The sequence below is a fragment of the Biomphalaria glabrata genome, chromosome 6 (assembly GCF_947242115.1).
Source record: "Biomphalaria glabrata chromosome 6, xgBioGlab47.1, whole genome shotgun sequence".
Taxonomy (NCBI): Eukaryota; Metazoa; Mollusca; class Gastropoda; family Planorbidae; genus Biomphalaria; species Biomphalaria glabrata.
This window is the reverse complement of record NC_074716.1, coordinates 33,524,939-33,547,365: the sequence shown is the minus strand read 5'-3', so window position 1 is coordinate 33,547,365 and position 22,427 is coordinate 33,524,939. Positions and strand designations below refer to the sequence as shown.

General features: G+C 35.4%; 1 long non-coding RNA gene across 1 annotated transcript; it reads right to left on the bottom strand.

The window, feature by feature from the left end:
- Positions 1-265: 265 nt before the first annotated feature.
- Positions 266-17,670, bottom strand: LOC129926792 (uncharacterized). The gene is made up of 3 exons (XR_008778535.1): positions 17,239-17,670; positions 13,615-13,809; positions 266-551 (listed from the first exon to the last, which is right to left on the bottom strand). It is a non-coding gene; the product is annotated as an uncharacterized LOC129926792 (long non-coding RNA).
- Positions 17,671-22,427: the final 4,757 nt, after the last annotated feature.

Sequence of the window (22,427 nt, the reverse complement as noted above, 5' to 3'; positions counted from 1 at the left end):
TCATTTTTAAAATACAGAACTAAACAGATTTCAACTGAGTGACTGAGTCGCTAGTAGATAGGAACAGAGAAACTACTCATCTTAGCTCTCTTTTAGTTCGATGTATTTCTACCGCATAGAAAACAAACATTGGAGAAAATCCACCTTTGATACCCCACAATCAGCAAAAAATGCAATTGGAGTACTTTTTTTTCTCCACTTTCAAAGCGAAATGTAATGTGTGTTACGTACAGATTAAAGACAAGAAAGAGATGATTGTGTTTACAATTGGTCTTGAAAATTGAACTGACTTGTACTTTAACGATTATGTTTTCGAGAATGGGATGGATCTCTTTTAAACAATCTAGACACTTCGGTTCTGGTTCATCAATTCATTCACCCCAATTATCCTTTCTCGTAATGATCGTGGCGTTACTGTCTTGTCGAGAGAGATGTTACTGCTATCTAGTCTAAAAGTATTCTCCTTTCTATTACGTATACTTACAATGCTAGACCACAGTAGACCTCTGTACACCTCAGTAGACCTCTGTACATCTATGAGTTGTGTCCTCCTGTAGAAATGAGTAAGAGTGTAACGTGCCAATGCGTATACTTGCAATCTAGATATGTCATTTCATTTTGTGTAAATAATATTAACTTGCTTACAAAATAAAGATCTCCTATCAAATACAGCAATACGTTTTATCGCAGGATTTATGTCTATGTGTAAATCTGCACAGTTATCTGTTAGTGGATAGATAGTATTAGCTTGCAGACTGAACCTGGTGTTAATGTCTTCCTAGATCAGGGGTTCTTGCCACGCAGTTTGTGGAACATTTTACGTGTGATCCTAGAGTAAAACATTTTCAGCATAGCACTATGATGAGAGTTATTTTGAGTCTGGTAAGCCTTGGCTGTCACGTGTTTTTCAATATGTTGTTTACAGGATGATATTGAAGAGTTTAATTTCTTTTTTTTTTGAGGCTTCACCGTTGGATAAAACGTCCATTTTAAAGTATTGTCTTTGATTCCGAAGATTAATGATCAGTGCAGTATTTGGTTGTATCATACCAAATCAGTGCAGTATTTGGTTGTATCATACCAAATCAGTGCAGTATTTGGTTGTATCATACCACATCAGTGCAGTATTTGGTTGTATCATACCAAATCAGTGCAGTATTTGGTTGTATCATACCACATCAGTGCAGTATTTGGTTGTATCATACCACATCAGTGCAGTATTTGGTTGTATCATACCACATCAGTGCAGTATTTGGTTGTATCATACCAAATCAGTGCAGTATTTGGTTGTATCATACCACATCAGTGCAGTATTTGGTTGTATCATACCAAATCAGTGCAGTATTTGGTTGTATCATACCACATCAGTGCAGTATTTGGTTGTATCATACCACATCAGTGCAGTATTTGGTTGTATCATACCACATCAGTGCAGTATTTGGTTGTATCATACCAAATCAGTGCAGTATTTGGTTGTATCTTACCACATCAGTGCAGTATTTGGTTGTATCATACCAAATCAGTGCAGTATTTGGTTGTATCATACCACATCAGTGCAGTATTTGGTTGTATCATACCACATCAGTGCAGTATTTGGTTGTATCATACCACATCAGTGCAGTATTTGGTTGGATCATATGACATCTGCGCAGTATTTGGTTGGGTCATATGAAATCTGTGCAGTATTTGGTTGGATCATATGTCATCTGTGCAGTATTTGGTTGGATCATATGACATCTGTGCAGTATTTGGTTGGATCATATCACATAATTGCTCACAATATTGAAAAGTTTCACGGAAGTAAAGTTTGTCAACACAAAGATGAATTTGTCGTTAGTCATTCACACATTTCTATAGGACCAGAGCAGAGTGCAAAGAAAAGTTCAAGAAATGAGAAGCTAAAGGGTCACTACCACAGGTCGATGTAAAGACCTCGTTTAAAGTAAAATCCGATGAATAGGACAGAGAGTCCGACAGACAGATATGTCGATGGCATGATCTCCAGGTCATTAGTTTTAAAATCAGGCTCTTGTTGTGCGGTTGCGTGACAAGATCATTAGCACTTGTAAAGTCCTTCTTGTAAAGTACATTGTTTTTTTTAAAGGAAAATGCGGAAGAAAAAGAAACACAACAACGTCAGCGACTGGAGAAGTCTTGATCAACTTCCCCATGGTCCATGTAACCAAGACACTATGGAAGTAGTGAACACATTTAGCAAATTAACATGTCAGTACATATTCAGAATAATAAATCTACAATATGTTAGCAAAAATACCACTAGTGGATTCATTTATCTATCAAGGGAGCTTTAGAACGACCGAACGGATTCGCATGAAAATTCGTACACCGGTTTCTTTTAACTCTGAAGTGTCTTCTAATAAACGGTTTTGATGCTTTCGTAAATTATCGCAATCCTTCAATTAAGCCTTTCTATTAAATTTTCGGTATATATATATATATATATATATATATATATATATATATATATATATTGTTACGATCTTCTCTATCAGGCCTTCTGCAAACACTACTTAACAACACAACACAACACAGCACATCTAATTCAAGAACTTGACAACAAGAGCTACAAATAACAAAGTGGCGATTTAATTACAAATACATCGACAGCCAATTCAACACAATTGGCTACATCAAATTCAAATGCTTTGCTACACTACAAAACTGCCTAACTAAACATTACTAGTGTCTCTAGCTCGTACAGCTACATTTTCGAGGACTCACAAGGTACCACACAGTCCTTATGCCTTGCTGTCCTGGACTCAACTGTCCTTGTAAACACACTGTCTCTCGACCGTGAAAGCTCTTGATCACTTGACCATAACACAGGTCATACTTGCGTGAACTAGCAGTATTGTCCCTTGTCTATCGACAGCCGTTGACCCGTTGACCTGTGTGATTGGCCTAGGAATTTAGGAAATTTAGGCACCGGATATTTAGGCACCGCGTATTTACGGATATTTAGGCACCGGATTTTTAGGCAAGGCGGAAAATTAGGCACCGGATAATTAGGCACTCTTTAATTAGCGACCTTAATTTTGAAAGTAGTTTTAAAATGTTAACGTATATGTTATCCTTAGGCTATGGGCTGTCGGTGACGTTATCAAAAAAATAGCAACCATAACGATTCTAACTAAAGAAAAGCCGACAAAATGGGGAAAATGACAATCATGAGAATGTGTGGAAAAAAATGACTCCTGAGTCATTATATAATATAGACATCACAGCATTCAGGGGAGGGGAGGTAGAGATGATTCTCCGCTCATTGCTTCCGTCCATCACCAACCCTTAAGGTTGACTGGTGAGTTTTTTAAATTGATGATTATGCAAATTGTGTAAATATTTAGTTACTTATGTAAATACTTAGGATTAAAAAGTATTATAAAATATTTTTATTATGTCGGGGAGTGTTGGTGATAAATATAATCGCAATCGCCCTGTTTGTGGGAAAGGGAGGGGTCGTGCTCTTAAAATGGGATTGGCGGGGCGGGGGGCGCACACACTCTCACTTAAATGAGAGGATTTCTCGCAGGTATATGTAAACTTAGTCGTAAAAGTTACGTAGTGAATCTGAAGGCTACACACTGGACTAAAGGGAATGGAAACACAAAGGTGTTCAAATGGAAGTCTGGGGATTATATTTTAGAGGCCTTCCAAAAACTTTTCTGTTAAAACCATCATAATAATAAGAACAGTAATAAAAATAATAATATATATAAGGGAAATGAAGGTAGTTAAATTTCATTGGGCAGTTTTGAAAGTTAGGGAAACGAGTGTTTTTTTTGTTGTTGTTTTTTTAATCATATGTGTGTGTGTGTGTTTAATAATGTGTGTATGAAACCTTTTTTGTCGTTGTTTTTTTTTTCATTCTGAAGAAACAAATAATTGTATAAGGTAGGCCTACTGAACACAAAAGGAATGGGGGAATCATACCTTCTCGAAAATTGTAGTAAATATATTTGGTTTATGATAGAGAAGGCGGGGTTAAATTGGAACATCAACAATCTTCTATATTCTATAAGCATAATAAGTATTAATAAGAGACCAATATTCCTAAAAAATGATATTAAATTTTTAACTCATCTGTCTTTTCCATAAACTTTTTTTAAATTTTCAAAACATTATATTTTATCGTAATTTCTAGCCGTTTCGCGATTTCCATTGCAATTTATATGAATATTATATTACATAAATTTTCATATATATTCAATAAAAGTTAATGACCACATTTGAAGGACGTAACACACCTATAGGCCTACACTCCCACAATAGATCTTCCTAAAGGGGTTACCCATTAACAATATAAAAGAAGGAGTGTTGATAATAGATATTAATGCTATTATAAAATATGTATACTACTTTAGTTAATCAACATATTTAATTCCTATAAGTAACGCTCGCAAATCCACCCTGCTCATTTCCATTCCCACTATAAGAAGACAATTTTCTCCAGACTTCCATTTTAGCAGTTATGTTCAATGCTGTATCCTGCCCTGTACTCCTGTGTGTAGCCTTGAGACTCATTGCGTCATTTTCACGACCTAGTTCAACATCTACCCTCCACAAATCCTCTCCTTTAGTGGGAGTGCGTAGAGGAGAAAGGGCTAAGGTCAAGAAGCAATGAGAGGAGAATCAACTCTACCTCCCCTTCCCTGAATCCTGTGAGGTCTATATTTTATAATGACTATTAATCCGGAGTCATTTTTTCAAGACATTCACACGATTGTCTTTTTTTTCCTTGTTTTGTCAGTTTTTCTTTTATATCATGAAAATTCAGTAAGAATCGTTATAGTTGCTATTTTTTTGATAACGTCACCGATAGCCCATAGCCTAAGGATAACATATACGTTAACATTTTAAAACTACTTTCAAAATTAAGGTCGCTAATTAAAGAGTGCCTAATTATCCGGTGCCTAATTTTCCGCCTTGTCAAAAAGTGCTTAATTATCCGGTGCCTAAATTTCCGGGTGCCTAAATTTCCGGGTGCCTAAATTTCTGGGTGCCTAAATATCCGGTGCCTAAATATCCGGTGCCTAAATTTCCAGATACCGATTGGCCTGAGTCGTGTGTATCAGTAGGCCGCACACACATTAACCCTTTCCGTCCGCCACTAGGAGTTACAACAATATATATTTAGTTATAAATTATATAACTACAAATGCTCAATAACACAAAAAATTGAATTCCATCTTATTTCAAAGCATATTTTTTCCCTTCAAAGGAAAAGGCAGCGAGAATGTGTTTTGAGTAAAAAGCTATACAAATAAATGTAGTCAATAATTCTTTGGTGTGTAACTCGACATTAAAAAAAAGTTTCCCTTGCAAACCTTGCGATCTATGGGGCAGATCTGTTTCTATGGCCAACGGTTAACGAGCAGGTTGTCATGTGGCCACCATAACGACCAACCGCCTTTACTTTCCCAACTAAAGTCAGGTACCCATACTCAAGGGCGCCCTAAAAAACCTGAAATTCAAAATTCCAGTCTTCACCGAGATTCGTATCCAGGACCCCAGGTTCGAAAGCCAAGCGCTTAACCACTCATCCACCTCGCCCCCTAACTCGCCATTGTGGACACTTCAAAAGGTTCATAAATACCAGCCACATTGATAGTTTCCTTTTTAGTCGAGAACACGGAATATCTTTATGAAGTCATTCTAGCGCAGTGGTGGACAAAATGACTACAATATAAAATGTATAGTCTGTAGAATAAGATAATAAAATTATCAAGATCTAGATCTAACTGAATAGTAGATTTAGAATTAACCGGAAAAAGTTTTAATGTGTATAAGAGGCGTCTCTTGTCTCTAGACGTCTCTTGTCTTTAGGCGTCTCTTGTCTCTAGACGTCTCTTGTCTCTAGATAAAGACCACGTGTGAAGTCTAAATATATAGCTAATGAAATTTAAAAATAAAAATTAAAAATCATGCCAACATTTGATGTCGGAGTGTGGAGCGTGTTATGATGATTATAGTACAAAAACTAAAACGAATGGAGGGCTTATTGCATATTTTCATATTGAATTAAGAAAAAGAAAAGTCAGACATTGTAAGTAGGAGTACCGTTTTTAATGTGGGAGTTACAGAGAGAGAGAGAGAGAGACAGAGAGAAAAGATTAAGTAATCCTTCTATCAAAGGAAACTTACGAAAGTCTTATGGCTTTTTCTCTGCACACCACCAAAACAATCTATTACGTTGTAGATCCTTTACTTAAAGTCGCCACAAGAATACAATGCATTGAATCAATATTTTTTTTTAATCAAAGCTTCAGATTAAGAAGCGAGGAAATAGCACTCAAATGTGACAGAAGACAAAGAAATGTTTTTGCACACGTCACGGAGATCACTACCCAGAATGCCAGAAAGCAAAAAGGTTTAGGAACTAATAAGCTTGCCTGACCAGCCTAAAAGGCCGCATTTCCTTTATGTCACGTCAACCTGATGACACATCAAGATTAAAAAGCAACAACAAAGGCAGATAGAAGGAACAAAATGAAACGAAAGTCATATGTAAAGCTTTGGTTGCTTGTTTTAGGCGTTCAATGTGAACCTTCAATAGAGTCTGTAACAAATGATGTCCTGTTTCTAAGGCTGAACAATGACATCCAATTATGTTCTCTTTCACAGTTTGAATAATGACATCAAATGACGTCCTGTTTCTAAGTCTAAACAATGACATCAAATGATGTCCTGTTTCTAAGTCTAAACAATGAAATCAAATGATGTCCTGTTTCTAAGACTAAGACTAAAACTAAGACTAAGACTGCTTTATTGATCCTTACGGAAATTTGTTGTGATTACAAGGACTCGTTTCTCATATAAAGACAACACAACAGAAAAATACACATAAATACAACAGACAACATAAAGAGTTCATTCAGCGACTACACACACGTATCTTGGTGCATTTCATGTTCCCTGATCAATGAGTGGCGGTGATAGAGTCTGACCAAGTGAGATACGAACGAGTTTTTGTACCGCTCCGTTCTTGTTTTGATTGACAGCAGTCGCCCACTTCGCGACGACCTGGCGTAATTCTGATGGAGCGGGTGGCCGTTGTCTTCCAAGATTTTTTCGATTTTTCTTATGCACGTTTGTTCAAAAAGTTCCTTTAAATGTGTTAATGTTGTGAGTGTAATTTTTGAAAGATTGTTGTTGATGATAACGCCTAGATATTTATATGCCTTTACTTGTTCTATAGATGTAGTGTTTATTTGCAGTTCACGTATAGTTTGTTTTTTCTTTCTAAAATCTATTATAAGTTCTTTAGTTTTTGTTACATTCAGTTCTAGATAGTTGTCGGTGCACCAGTTTGTAAACTCTTCTATCGAGCTTCGATACTGAGTTTCGTCTCCTGAAATAAGACCGACTATGGCAGTATCATCAGCGAATTTAATGAGTTTAACTGAGTCATAGATGCTTCTTATGTCATTAGTGTAGAGAGTGTATAGTACAGGAGAAAGTACACAACCTTGTGGAGCACCGGTACATAGTACTCGAGTTGACGATTTGGTGTTGTTGACTTTAACATACTGGGGCCGTTAGAACCCATGCTTGTAAGTAAGGGCTTACATTTAAGTTACTCAGTTTGTTTATCATTAGATGTGGCTGTATGGTATTGAAAGCCGAGGAGAAATCTACGAAGAGGACTCGTGCATATGTTTTGGGTATATCGAGATTATAAAGCTGGTCCAAAAGCAATAGAATGGCATCCTCAGTTCCTCTAGCTGCTTTGTATGCAAATTGGTGAGGGTCTAGGCTGTTATTGACTTTTGCTATAAGTTGTTTAAGCATATATTTTTCAAAACATTTCATAACAATAGGTGTTAGTGCTACTGGGCGGAAATCATTTAAGCAATCTATTTTTGTTTTCTTAGGCACTGGTATGATTTCTGAAGTTTTCCAGATGTGTGGAATTACGCACGTTTGCAATGACTGGTTAAAGATATGACAGAAGATAGAAGAAATTTGCTCCGCACATAGCTTGATCAGCTTGCCACTAATTTTGTCTGGTCCAGAAGCTTTTGTTACATCTACTCTTTTAAATAACAAGGTCACTTTATCCTCAGTTACAAAATAACTTGAATTGGCTCTTGTTTTCCTTTGGACAGAGTGTTGAAAAGTTCTTTGTGTAGATCAACAAAATCTTCTTTGTCAAAACGAGAATAAAAAGAATTTAGTTCGTTGGCGAATTTCTCATCATCAGCTACTAAAATTTGTTCTCGTTTTGAGGCGCAGCCTGTTATTTTCTTTAATCCCTCCCAGCATTGTTTTGAGTTGTTCTTGGCAAAGAAATTCTCAATTTTTTCTTTGTATGTTTTTTTTCCCTTCAATTATTGCTTTTCTCAGTTTATATTTAGCATTTATAAACTCTTCGTTGCTAGCCTTATACTTTGTTTTCTTTTCAGTAATAAGGTGTTTGATTTTTTTGGTCATCCAGGGCTTATTGTTTCCATAGACTTGTATTGTTTTTGTTGGAATTGTTAACTCCTCGCAGAATGATGGATATGAGTTAACAGTTTCTGTTAGTTCGTTTATGTCTGGACAGTTCTCAATAAAGATTTCCCAGTTAGTTTTCTCAATGCATCCTCGTAGTTTTTCTACAGCCTCTTCAGACCACATCTTGACCGTTTTTATAACTCTCTTTGTAGTTTTAAGAGTAGGTTTGTAATTTGGTATAAGATGGACTAATGCACTGTCAGATTCTCCAAGTGGGAACAAACTTTTACATTTGTAAGCCTGCTTAATGTTTACGTAGCATTTGTCGAGCGTTCTGTCATGCCTTGTGGGGAGGGAGACATACTGGCAATAGTTTGACAGTGTGTTGTCAATATTTAGGTTGTTGAAATCTCCAGTTACGATACAAACAGAGTCCGGGTGTTTTGATTGTACATTGTGAAGCACATCAAAAATTATTTCCGACGCAGTCGCTGTGTCAGCCGTCGGTGGTATGTACACAACAACAACACACACAACAATGACATCAAATGATGTCCTGTTTCTAAGTCTTAACAATGACATCAAATGATGTCCTGTTTCTAAGTCTTAACAATGACATCAAATGATGTCCTGTTTCTAAGTATAAACAATGAAATCAAATGTTGTCCTGTTTCTAAGTATAAAAAATGAAATCAAATGATGTCCTGTTTCTAAGTCTTAACAATGACATCAAATGATGTCCTGTTTCTAAGTATAAACAATGAAATCAAATGTTGTCCTGTTTCTAAGTATAAACAATGAAATCAAATGTTGTCCTGTTTCTAAGTATAAACAATGAAATCAAATGATGTCCTGTTTCTAAGTCTTAACAATGACATCAAATGATGTCCTGTTTCTAAGTATAAACAATGAAATCAAATGTTGTCCTGTTTCTAAGTATAAACAATGAAATCAAATGTTGTCTTGTTTATAAGTATAAACAATGAAATCAAATGATGTCCTGTTTCTAAGTCTTAACAATGACATCAAATGATGTCCTGTTTCTAAGTATAAACAATAAAATCAAATGATGTCCTGTTTCTAAGTCTTAAAACCTACTGAGTACTGACATCAGAAACTTTATGAATAGTTTACTATTCTCCAGATACAGACTTATATATATATTTTAAATTTAGTCAAACCAAGGTTTATCCGTTTTAAAGATGTCACTGCATACGTTCGCTCTTAGGTGTATGTTAGTATTCAAATTGTTATTGTGTATTTAAAATCTTCATACTAGATCTATATGCTTTATTATATTTACACTTACATTGATTTGTAGTACACACTTTTTTTTTTAAGTAAAATGTATTTGTATCAGTAAACTAACATGCATTTGTATTGTAGACTGCTTTTATACAAACACGTATTTGTATTGTAGACTGCTTTTAAACAAGCATTAATTTGTACTGGAGGCGGCTATTAAGCATGAATTTCTACTGTAGACGGCTATTAAATAAGAATGTTGTTTTATAGTGTAAACACTAATCACTAATGATCCACTGAAAATATTTCCAGTATTTTACTTAAAATGAGACACCTCTCATTGTATATTGTTTATCATACTACATTATTTAGACATTGACGGCTCTTGGTTGAACTGAAACAAACAAATCTAACAAATAAATCTTCACCTTGTACCTGCGGTTTATTCGGAGAAGTACGGTAATGATAAAAACATCTGAAGTTTTAAAATTGAAGTCTGGCTTAGGAAAAAAAAAAGTAAGAAGTATGGGGGGGGGGGATAAAAAGGTTTAGTATGTGTAAATAAAGTCTCTCTGCTCATTGTATTTTGTAATCTATCTAGCATGAACTGAAATGGTTGAACTAGAATGGTTGAATTGAGATGGCTTAGCTAGAATGGTTGAACTGAGAAAGCTGGACTAGAATGGTTGAACTGAGATGGCTGGACTAGAATGGTTGCACTGAGATGGCTGGACTAGAATGGTTGAACTGAGATGGCTGGACTAGAATGGTTGAACTGAGATGGCTGGACTAGAATGGTTGAACTGAGATGGCTTAGCTAGAATGGTTGAACTGAGATGGCTGGACTAGAATGGTTGAACTGAGATGGCTTAGCTAGAATGGTTGAACTAAGATGGCTGGACTAGAATGGTTGAACTGAGATGGCTGGACTAGAATGGTTGAACTGAGATGGCTTAGCTAGAATGGTTGAACTGAGATGGCTGGACTAGTATGGTTGAACTGAGATGGCTTAGCTAGAATGGTTGAACTGAGATGGCTGGACTAGGATGGTTGAACTGAGATGACTGGACTAGAATGGTTGAACTGAGATGGCTTAGCTAGAATGGTTGAACTAAGATGGCTGGACTAGAATGGTTGAACTGAGATGGCTGGATTGGAATGGTTAAACTGAGATGGCTGGACTAGAATGGTTGAACTGAGATGGCTGGACTAGAATGGTTGAACTGAGATGGCTGGACTAGAATGGTTGAACTGAGATGGCTGGACTAGAATGGTTGAACTGAGATGGCTTAACTAGAATGGTTGAACTGAGATGGCTGAACTAGAATGGTTGAACTGAGATGGCTGGACTAGAATGGTTGAACTGAGATGGCTGGACTAGAATGGTTGAACTGAGATGGCTGGACTAGAATGGTTGAACTGAGATGGCTGGACTGGAATGGTTGAACTGAGATGGCTGGACTTGAATGGTTGAACTGAGATGGCTGGACTGGAATGGTTGAACTGAGATGGCTGGACTGGAATGGTTTAACTGAGATGGCTGGACTGGAATGGTTGAACTGAGATGGCTGGACTAGAATGGTTGAACTGAGATGGCTGGACTAGAATGGTTGAACTGAGATGGCTGGACTAGAATGGTTGAACTGAGATGGCTGGACTAGAATGGTTGAACTGAGATGGCTGGACTAGAATGGTTGAACTGAGATGGCTGGACTAGAATGGTTGAACTGAGATGGCTGGACTAGAATGGTTGAACTGAGATGGCTGGACTAGAATGGTTGAACTGAGATGGCTGGACTAGAATGGTTGAACTGAGATGGCTGGACTAGAATGGTTGAACTGAGATGGTTAAACTAGAATAGTTATCTAGGTTAAATTAAGGCTGACACTGGCAGATTTTTGTTTATTAAAGCTATGAGGAAGAACCGTTCTTTCGAGACTGTCAGAAGCTGATTCTGAATGCCGAATCTGTGAAAAATTGACAACCTTAAAGGCATCTGGTTATCCTCTAATTAGCCTTTATTTTATTCACGCACATAAGTTATTAAAGGGAGTTAACTTTTGATGATAATAATCCAGATTTGTTTAGAAACCTTATTTTTAAATGTCTCTGTCTAAATAATTGATTTCATTTTTTTCCATTGCCGAAATTTCTGCATAATATTTGAGAAATATGCAGCGTTAGCTGTTTATTACCTGGCTAAAAAAAACACACACGCACACTAATAGTTTTTCAAATTTGCATATTTTCTTAGGTCATTAAAAATATATTACATGTGTCTGTCTTAACACTCTGTCGTTAGTTTCTAATACCTATCAGCTAGTACAGTACAACTTAACAGATGTAGCCGACATCATGAAGGCGTATTCGATTCTTTATTGTAGAATTGGAAATAAATTTTGACAGAGTACTTTTTAAACAAACTTGAATATAACTTTTATTTCTAAATGAACACAGCTCTCAAACTCAGTAGAGATGTATGTAAAAACACAAGTTTGAAATACAAATTTAAACAAGATAGAACTCACTAAAAATACACAAATCTTTTCATTCATACATCTCTCGGTTGTTCTTCCCTCTTGGACTTTCACACCAGTATTGATGAACTTGAACTACGACAAGCTCATGATTTCATCCGAATCTATTCTGTCTACATAACCAAAACCATCCGCCCACCTTTCCTCTTGGCTTCATTGTGAAACACGAACTTAACAATAAGTTTTTATATATCTCCATGTTACCATTTATGCACACTGGTCTCAACCTATTTGGGGACACACAATGGGAGGGAAGGAAGTATCTGAAAGAATGTTATAGTTAGCCAATGAAAGTACGGCTTATTTACTTCTTGAATTAAAATGTTCATAGTTCCATCAAGGTTTGAGCACAAGAACCTCATCGCAACTGTTCTGTCCAAAAGATATCTCTGTACTTCATACATCTACAATATCTATTTGTATCCAACATTTAAGTGTAAATGTTGTAAATAGTATACATTTAACTCCTGACTAATAATTGCTGTTTAAAACTGTAGCCGTAGAGTAGCTTATAGGTCTATATAGAGTTGGAAACTACAAGCTATGATTCTCTGAAATAACTTTCTTGATTGCTATGGATTAAGTAAGTATAAACCTAGGGCGAAGTTTTAATAAATGAGTTGAAATTAACAGCGCGTTCTTTTCATTCAATCTTTTTTTAATATCGATAGGCCCTTTCTCCTCCTTGTATTTCCCCTCTATGTATTACAAGAGTTACGTATTGTCTACATAGCATGGGCTGTCAAGACCTAACATAGTTAATGTTTATCCATCAGATGACATCACAGGGCATTGTCTTGACAGTCCATAACATTGTCTTGACATCCGATGGCACTGTCGCGACAGCCAAGGACGTTGTTTTGACATCCTAGGACATTACCTTGACATCAGATGACATTGTCTTGACATCACAATGCACTGTTTTGACAGTTCAGGAGATTATTTCGACATCACATGGCGTTGTCTTGACATCACATGCTATTGTCTTGACATCACATGACATTGTTTTGACATTCCATCACATTGTCATGACATTATTTCCTTTTCTAGCCTTTTGTCCTTTTCCCCCTAATATTTTTTTAATCTGTTATGAAGTTTCGCTCATAAAAGTACGGATATCTAATAGTTCTTAAAACTGCAATAAACTTTGCTAATAAGAGTACGAACATTAACCCCCTCTCACCTAAACTCTATCACTAACTCTAGATCCTAAAACCCCATCGTCTCTCTCCTGGTATTAAATTTGTCTTGTCTAATCTCCACATAAAGCGCATTCCCAGGTGAAAATTGAAATTGTGAGTGCACTTTCAACTATCTGTTATCACGTGACTCGAGCACGAGTAAAGCTTGATAAGCCAAGAGACAAAATGAGATTACCTGCTTAAGTCTTGTCCATTAGCTGGCTCAGTCGTCTTGACTTAACGAGGGTTACGTCAGCTCTGGAAGATAAGGTAAACATCTTATAAGGGACTCACAGCAACGTGTCTTTCTTATATGGATGTTTCTTTCTCTGTTTCTATGAGTTTATGGTCCAGTTTGTTCTCTTCTTATTGTGGATTATGAGTACAATGTCTGTTAAAAAGTATTCTAGAAATTATTAATTTGAAAATAAAATTGTTTTTATATAAAGAGCAAGTCATCTGTAACTCACTGATTCATTCACACATTGCTAATCCTTCCTATGTCTTAATTAATGATATCTGGAGCATACAATCCCAATGTTGAATGTACATCTGAGTATGTTTGTATCGAAATGAATACATTTTTTAGGATTTTATCTCTATAACCCATACAAGATGTAAAAAGAACTAGGTATGTGGGGTGGGAGAATATTGGTGATAGAAAGATTTTTATGAAATGTTCCATTGAATTAATAAATCTGACTAATACATTACATTACAATGTTAAAATATATTCATTCAGATATACACTCCGTACCTTACAAGTCACCTAGCACACAGCATCTCTGTTGAAGGGTCTATCACAAGATAATTCTTACACGATTACAGTGGAACACACCACGGTCTATCACAAGATAATTCTTACACGATTACAGTGGAACACACCACGGTATATCACTAGATCATTGTCACAACATTACAGTGGAACACACTATGTCTGATCTATCACTAGATCATTGTCACAACATTACAGTGGAACACACCACGGTATATCACTAGATCATTATCACAACATTACAGTGGAACACACTATGTCTGATCTATCACTAGCTCATTATCACAACATTACAGTGGAACACACTATGTCTGATCTATCACTAGATCATTGTCACAACATTACAGTGGAACACACTATGTCTGATCTATCACTAGATCATTGTCACAACATTACAGTGGAACACACTATGTCTGATCTATCACTAGATCATTGTCACAACATTACAGTGGAACACACTATGTCTGATCTATCACTAGATCATTATCACAACATTACAGTGGAACACACTATGTCTGATCTATCACTAGATCATTGTCCCAACATTAAAACGAAACACACTACGTCACTGGCTCCACAATAACCCGAACAACTCTAGTTCTGTCTCTCGAGTTCCTAATCTATGAACAGAAATAAAATCATGGCTGTAATCGCTAGTCTGAGAAATAATGGCTGCGAAACAATGTTTAGAAATACTTTAAAATGACCGAAAACAGAGAATAACACTTCATACCACATCCTCATATATTAGATTACTTATGCACACCACAAGGTACCTATGCACACCACAAGGTACTTATGCACACCACAAGGTACTTATGCACACCACAAGGTACTTATGCACACCACATATTTACATTTACAACATATATTCAGATCATAGACATAAATAAATATAGACTGGAAGTAGGAAGTTATTTTTATTTGGGGGGAGTCAATATGTTTTATGTACTATATCTATGTGAAAAAAAAATGGCGGCGATTGAGCTATAAATTCTAGGACTAACATTTCAGTCAATATATACCTTTGATCTTTAGTTTTGAAAAGTGCAAAACTGCCATATTCCCAATATTTTGTCTTTGTTTTATAATCATAGACATAGGCAAATATATATAGGTTTGTGATGTGGATCTACAAACTTATCTTTTCCCAAATATTTCCGATAATAATTTGTTCTTTATCGTCCAGTCTATATATATATATGTCTATGATTCAGATATACAAATATTATGAAAAGGCTAAAGAAATGACATTTCAATATCAACATTAAAAAAAACAACCTACTTAAGATGGCACAAAATGCACCCAACTACTTAGAATGCCTTCACTTTATCTCCATGTTAAATATTTGGTTTCATCATTTTATTTCGTTGTTTCTCAATGCAAATCTCTTGTGTCTTAACTGATAAACTTACTACCGAGACACAACCCAACCACTTTTACTGGATCAGTTTTAAAAGGAAAAGTAGGTCTAATATTTTTGTTGAGCAGTGTAAGTTGTTGCTAGCTTGCATTATTTAGTTTTATAAGTCTGCGTTGTCTAGAAGTATGTTATTTATTTTTCTGATGTCACTGCCAGCTTCAACTATAGAGTCCAGCCTCAATTTTTAATCTCCTTTTCTTCCAATCCAAATAATCTATTCTGCTCTACAAATAAATTACAGATGACAAACTAGACTATTTTGATCGAGACAATGGTAATGTTGTTGTCTGCCAACTTTGAGTTTTTACTGACGACAAAGTTCTAACTGAAGTATGAAAATTAACAAAGATTTTTTTTAAAAAGTTGTTTACCTTCAAATGCCTAATGTTCATTTCACTTTCATGTAACTAAGTTTCATTCATTTCTATGATCTGTTAGTCTTCACAAAATAATGTTTTTCTTCATATGCTATGAGCATCACTGACCTATTCGGTCTAATTTATAGAACAACGAAATGTATGAACTCTGGAGCATACACTGCTCATGATGGGGAACAAAAGTCTGTTTGAGAATGTTTCTATTGGATGGTCTACACATTTGTAAAGTAAATTCCCCTCTAGGATTGTCTCCTTCGAGCAAACAAAACTAAGGATTGTAACCATTTAAGCCATACGTCATGTGATAAGTAATATGTGTGTGTGTGTGCGCGTATACAAAAACGTGTGTAAATTTGTAAAAGAACATTTTGTATAAACTGTTCCATTGAACAAAGAAATAGGACTAATACATTACATTACAATGATATTTTGTGAAAACATTTATTCAGATATGCAATATATGAGAGATATGGTTGTCATATATATATAATATATATACTGACTTATATACATATTGATAAAGTTTTGCTGTGATGATTATATTATATTGATTTTGTGTTTGTATTTAAGAAGAAACTAACACAAATATTTTTTTTAAAAATCAGCATGTGAGAATTTATAAATGACTTTTGCTCTCTGTTTTAAAAATTTAGATTGCATTTAGCATAAGGTATAAAAACCTAGTTCTACAAGGATATTTTTAGTCTTAAGAAATCTCTGCTCTTATTTGTGAATGCCTAAGCAAAGTAGGAAAAGGAGAATCATTTCTTACTTTGCCTTAAAAATTCCCGGCATTCTATAGAATGCCTAGGCATTCTATACAATGCCTGCATTTCACACTTTGCCGGTAACATATATATATATATATATATATATATATATATATATATATATATATATATATATATATATATATATATATATATATATATATACATATTAATATGTGTATATACATTTCTATTTCTCTGCAATCTGCATTTATCGATGCTTCTGATTTTTCATTCTAAAAAGATTTGACAGCTAGCTTCATATTTTATTATAACATTTTACATTTCACTTTATTTCACTTCATGTAAAGTTTTTTCTCCATTTGTATTAATTGAATGTTTACACAAGTCTAAACTATTTTGTTTTTATTAATGTCTCAAATCTCTATTGTTTTCTGTTCTTATTCATGAGATAAAAGAGTTGCTGAGCTCTTTTCACGTTGAGAACTTCGCGTGAAGGAAGATGACACTCACTTGGATGTCATTCATAGGTCAGTTTCACTGCTCGTGAAAATCGTGATCAAATTTTCCTTCATCTGGGTCAAGGTCACCTGATCACCTTATGCTCAGATTAAATTCCATGAGAGATATGGCTGACGTCTCAATGAAGAATATTTAGAGAATATGATGTCTTCTGCCGGATGTGACGTCAGAAATGCGGTCGTGTGGTAAAGTGTGTCCAAATACTAGAGCCGCCATTGCGTGTGCTGTGCTGTATTAGTTCAAAGACTCTATAGATTAAACCAGCAATATATTAATTTAAAAAAAAAAAAAAAAAGGCTTATCTAAGGGGAAGAACTCCACATTTACAACTATACCTATCGAAGAAGTTTTGAGTTCGAATCCAAACTCTAGCTGTGTTTAATGATCGACTAAAGGTAACATAAAATACTTCTCACAGATGCCCTCTACCCCACAAGTCCAGAAATGAGATCAAGCTAAAAGAAAACTTTTTGAAAAAGTGACTTTGGAGGCAGCTCAACTGGCAAGAGGATAACAGCTGGCAGTAAATATCTTCACAAAAAGGTCAGTTTGAAATCTGGTACAATGGTCGCGGGATATCCAGTTTAGACTCAAACTAATGACATTTTAGTCAGAAATAAACGAAGTTTTCCAACAGAGTTAGGAATTTATAGGGAAAAAACAAATTCTAAACTCTAAGACGTGAATTTTGTGTATGTATGTATTTATGTATGTATGTATGTATGTATGTATGTATGTATGTATGTATGTATGTATGTATGTATGTATGTATGTATGTATGTATGTATGTGTGTGTGTATGTATGTATGTGTGTGTGTGTGTGTGTGTGTGTGTGTGTGTGTATGTATGTATGTATGTATGTATGTATGTATGTGTGTATGTGTGTGTGTGTGTGTGTGTATGTATGTATGTATGTATGTATGTATGTATGTATGTATGTATGTATGTATGTATGTATGTATGTATGCATGTATGTATATACATTTTATTTAAAACGACTATAAAACTTTTCTTGAAAATTTGTAGAAATAAAATTTCCGTTTATTAGTCACACTAGGAAAACTCCATTTCAAGTTTTAAACCTTTATAATTGTTCAAAGATTGAAAACTTAAATTTGGCCGAATAGTCATTGAGCCTTGGAGTGTGTCTTTAGGAATGAAACAACGTGAGAAGAACAACAAAACGTATGTCACCACTTAGCGTGCACTGCACTCGGCTAGAACATTTCTTTGTGCACATGTGTATTTGTCAATAAAGAATAATCTTTGCACTAACTAGTCTTTGCACTAACTAGTCTTTGCACTAACTAGTCTTTGCACTAACTAGTCTTTGCACTAACTAGTCTTTGCACTAACTAGTCTTTTCACTAACTAGTCTTTGCACTAACTAGTCTTTTCACTAACTAGTCTTTGCACTAACTAGTCTTTTCACTAACTAGTCTTTGCACTAACTAGTCTTTGCACTAACTAGTCTTTGCACTAACTAGTCTTTGCACTAACTAGTCTTTGCACTAACTAGTCTTTTCACTAACTAGTCTTTGCACTAACTAGTCTTTTCACTAACTAGTCTTTTCACTAACTAGTCTTTGCACTAACTAGTCTTTGCACTAACTAGTCTTTTCACTAACTAGTCTTTTCACTAACTAGTCTTTGAATGTATAAGGCAAGATAATTATTCTCTCATTTACTCCATTGATTCCATTCAAAAATACATTACATACACATTAATTTTTTTTAATTTAGTAAATTTTTTAATTAATAAAATAAATATAGATCTATCCAAAAAAAGGGAACATATTCGTCTTCGTGTGTTGATATTCATCTAATATTATGTCAACTAATTCACAAACTCTTGGCGGGTATTTTGGTGTATTGTGGGATAAACATTTATTGAACCATTTCAAAAGTATACTAACAGATTGAGGTATTAGGATAGCTAGATGTACATCTCCTGCATCAATAAGGAAAGAAAATAATGAGCTACACTACTGTTGGTAACTGTTGAGTTCTTCAAGGTCATGACTTTCACTAATTTATTCCCACAGTTCAATCTCATCCAGATATACTCCTGACTAAATACTGAGATATATTTTCTTTCATTGTAATACCAAAATATAGTTCGATTAGTTCCCCTTTCAGTCCCGAGGGTGTCATGTGGCAGGAGAACGACCAAGCGCCCTTACTTTTCCCAGACTAATGTCAGCTACCAATTAGATCTGGATAGCATCAGAGGCGCCCTAAAGATCCCGAAATGAGAAATCCCTATTTTCACCAGGATTCGAACCTTGGACAATCGTTTTACCGTTTAGCCACCGCGCCCCGAAATATCAAAATATTCTGCCATTAAAATGAGAATAAAGTAACTTTTGTCGGTGTTTATTGTAAGATTCTAGTTGTGAAACATTTGTTTCAAATAAATCTTATAGGAGCTTTGTGCAAAGCTGAAGATACAAAAATGAACAAGATGAAACGAAGCAGTTCGTGGGTCAGCGGTACGATGCTAAGATACATGGGACACAAAGGACACTCAAATCAACTCAAATGTAACTAATGTAATAAAATGTGTAACAAAATCTGTATCAAATATAATGAACAGAAAACCCTAACCCTAAGACCCGCTAAATAATGCGCTTGTATTATACATACACGCACTCATATTTTAGGCCCGTTAATTTAATATCATTTTCACTTATTTACTTTCCACCACCTCGGCCAAAAATAGAAAGTTAATACTTTAAACACTGTATGATTTTCTTCAATTTCTATCTCTATTCAATCTTTAATATATTTCCACCGTGGATCCCCCCCCCCCTTTTTTTTTTAAATGTAAACTTTTAATCTTAATGCAAGCAATGTACAGTATTAGACAACGATTACATTTCTTCATACCATCAGTTTCAGGCCTAGAGAAAAAAAATGCACTATCGAAAGGCCCCAATTGAATGCCATATTGACGTTCCCCTTTCTACATTTATTTTTGGTATTTTGTTCTCTAAGTAAAAAGAAATGTCAATTTGGTTTTATTAACTGTAATCTTTTATCTCACTCCTTTTACATGTAGCGAAATGATAATAGATCTAGATTTATATTTTTAATATTATTAGGATTAGTTTGTTTTTTTTGACAGAGTTACAAAGTACCATTATTTGTTCTCTCTCTCTTTCTCTCTCTCCAAAAAGAAGAAAAAGGCTTTAGATCTATCTTATTAATGCAAGGCTATTAGGATTGGTTTTGTTTTTTATTTAGACCGCGTCTAAAAGGAAGCGGAAATGACGTATGTATATTAAAAATAAATAGACTTGAGGAAAAGGAAAATAATTTCTTTAAAAATACAAAATATTTGAGATATGTTTTTAATGCTTTAAATGTAGGCGGCGGCCTTTTGACAAAATATCGAAAATAAAATACTAAGGTTTGATTGAAAGCATGCAGTGTTTCGCTATTAGCGGTGGTCAGGTAGCGAATATGTCAAATCCGGTTCTTAGTGAGCGCCTAGGAAGTAAAAGGAACCTGTGTACGAAATTTCATGCGGACCCGTACGACAGTTTAAGAGATTTCTTGATCAATGAATGTGTCAGTCCGTGGTATTTGGCGCTTATATTATACACTTCCTGTCTCGGTTTATTGCAGTATAGGAAGAATCTTTCTTTTGATTTCTATGAGTAATATTTGTTTTCGTGTCGGCATATGTCAAGACTTGTCTAGATAACGAATATATCTACACCATCGCGTTTTCTTATTCGTCTGGGTTTTTTAAAGTGAGTAAGTTCTAATTAGTGTAATTCTTCAGTGTCACCAGGGAAAGTCAATACTTCATCCAACAGGGGATTACGCCATCTGGTAATTAGGTCTCTCACATTTACTGCCTGTATCATAATCCTTCAGGAGGGGGAAAGAAAGTGGAGGCGACTTGAAGTCCCCTAGACTAGAGCAGAAGTATCAGAACGCTTTGTGACAAAGACATTGATTCGTTTTAAATCACAACTGACTTAAATCTATGTCTATGTGTCCGACGTCTAAGGTCAAGGTAAATAGTGTCAAGAATCTTTTCAAGGCTATTAACTTTTTTAAAATCGTAATATTCAATTAATGCCATTCTCTGAACTACATGTATATTATATAATGTTTAGATCTCAAGGTTGTCGGTGAACGAATTGTCGGTGAACGAAATGACTGTGAACGGTTTGTTGTGGAACCATTCATACTGTCAGGACCGGATCTAAGTATGTGGGAGCCCGGGGGCAGGATATTTGTGGATGCCCTTAAATATATATATATATATATATATATCTCCTCCTTCTTGATCGAAGGTGGACTCGAAGGTGATTGTAAAGTCCAATCCTCGCTTTAAAAAGCCGGCCGCATACGTGACGTTAGTGGGATTGGTCAGTTGCAGATATATGTGCTTTTCTTTCAGCTTTTTGTTGGTTCGGCGCTCTTTCACCCTGGCTATTCTTCTTGCTTCAAATCTCGAGACTCACAGCTTCACTCCATGAGGAGCGATCGAGAGCTAGTGCTTCCTAGCCGTGAATGTCGATATCGCATTCCTAGAAGGAGCTCTTGAGAGTGTCTTTGTAGCGCTTGTATTGGTCTCCCTGGGAGCGCTTAGAGAAGTCATTTGGGAAGGTGTTTGTCTAGCATGCGGGCTACATGTCCCGCCCATCGACGTTAGGACCTTTATACAGTCGCATAGATACTGTGCATGTTGGACACCTTTAAGATTTTTGTGTCTGGTATGTGGTCGGACCAAGTCACCTATTGCTCCTACAATTGTTTCGAAAGCTTTAATAACTACTTGTGAATGAAAATACTTCTATCTAAAAGCATGCTACATTTTAGAAGAAAGAAATAGATTTCTTATACATTTAATACCATTTTCCTTTTAGAAAATATTTTATATGCATATTTTAGTTTTAAAAAAGAGTATATTGTTTAATTTGTGTAGCGGAAGGCCCTTGGTAGACACACTGTCGTAAACACGGAGATGTATTGACTTATTGCTAAAAGCCTACACTTCTTCATCAAGACATTCATTTGGCCAGCTGTAATCTGGATTATCAAAACGTCAGAGTTGGTAACTTATCCGACAATCTATTGGTTGGGGAGATAAACATTAGCATGTAGAAGGTGAGTTTTCCGCCCATCAGAAACGCAGCTCACTAACTACTGAAGGGAGGTGA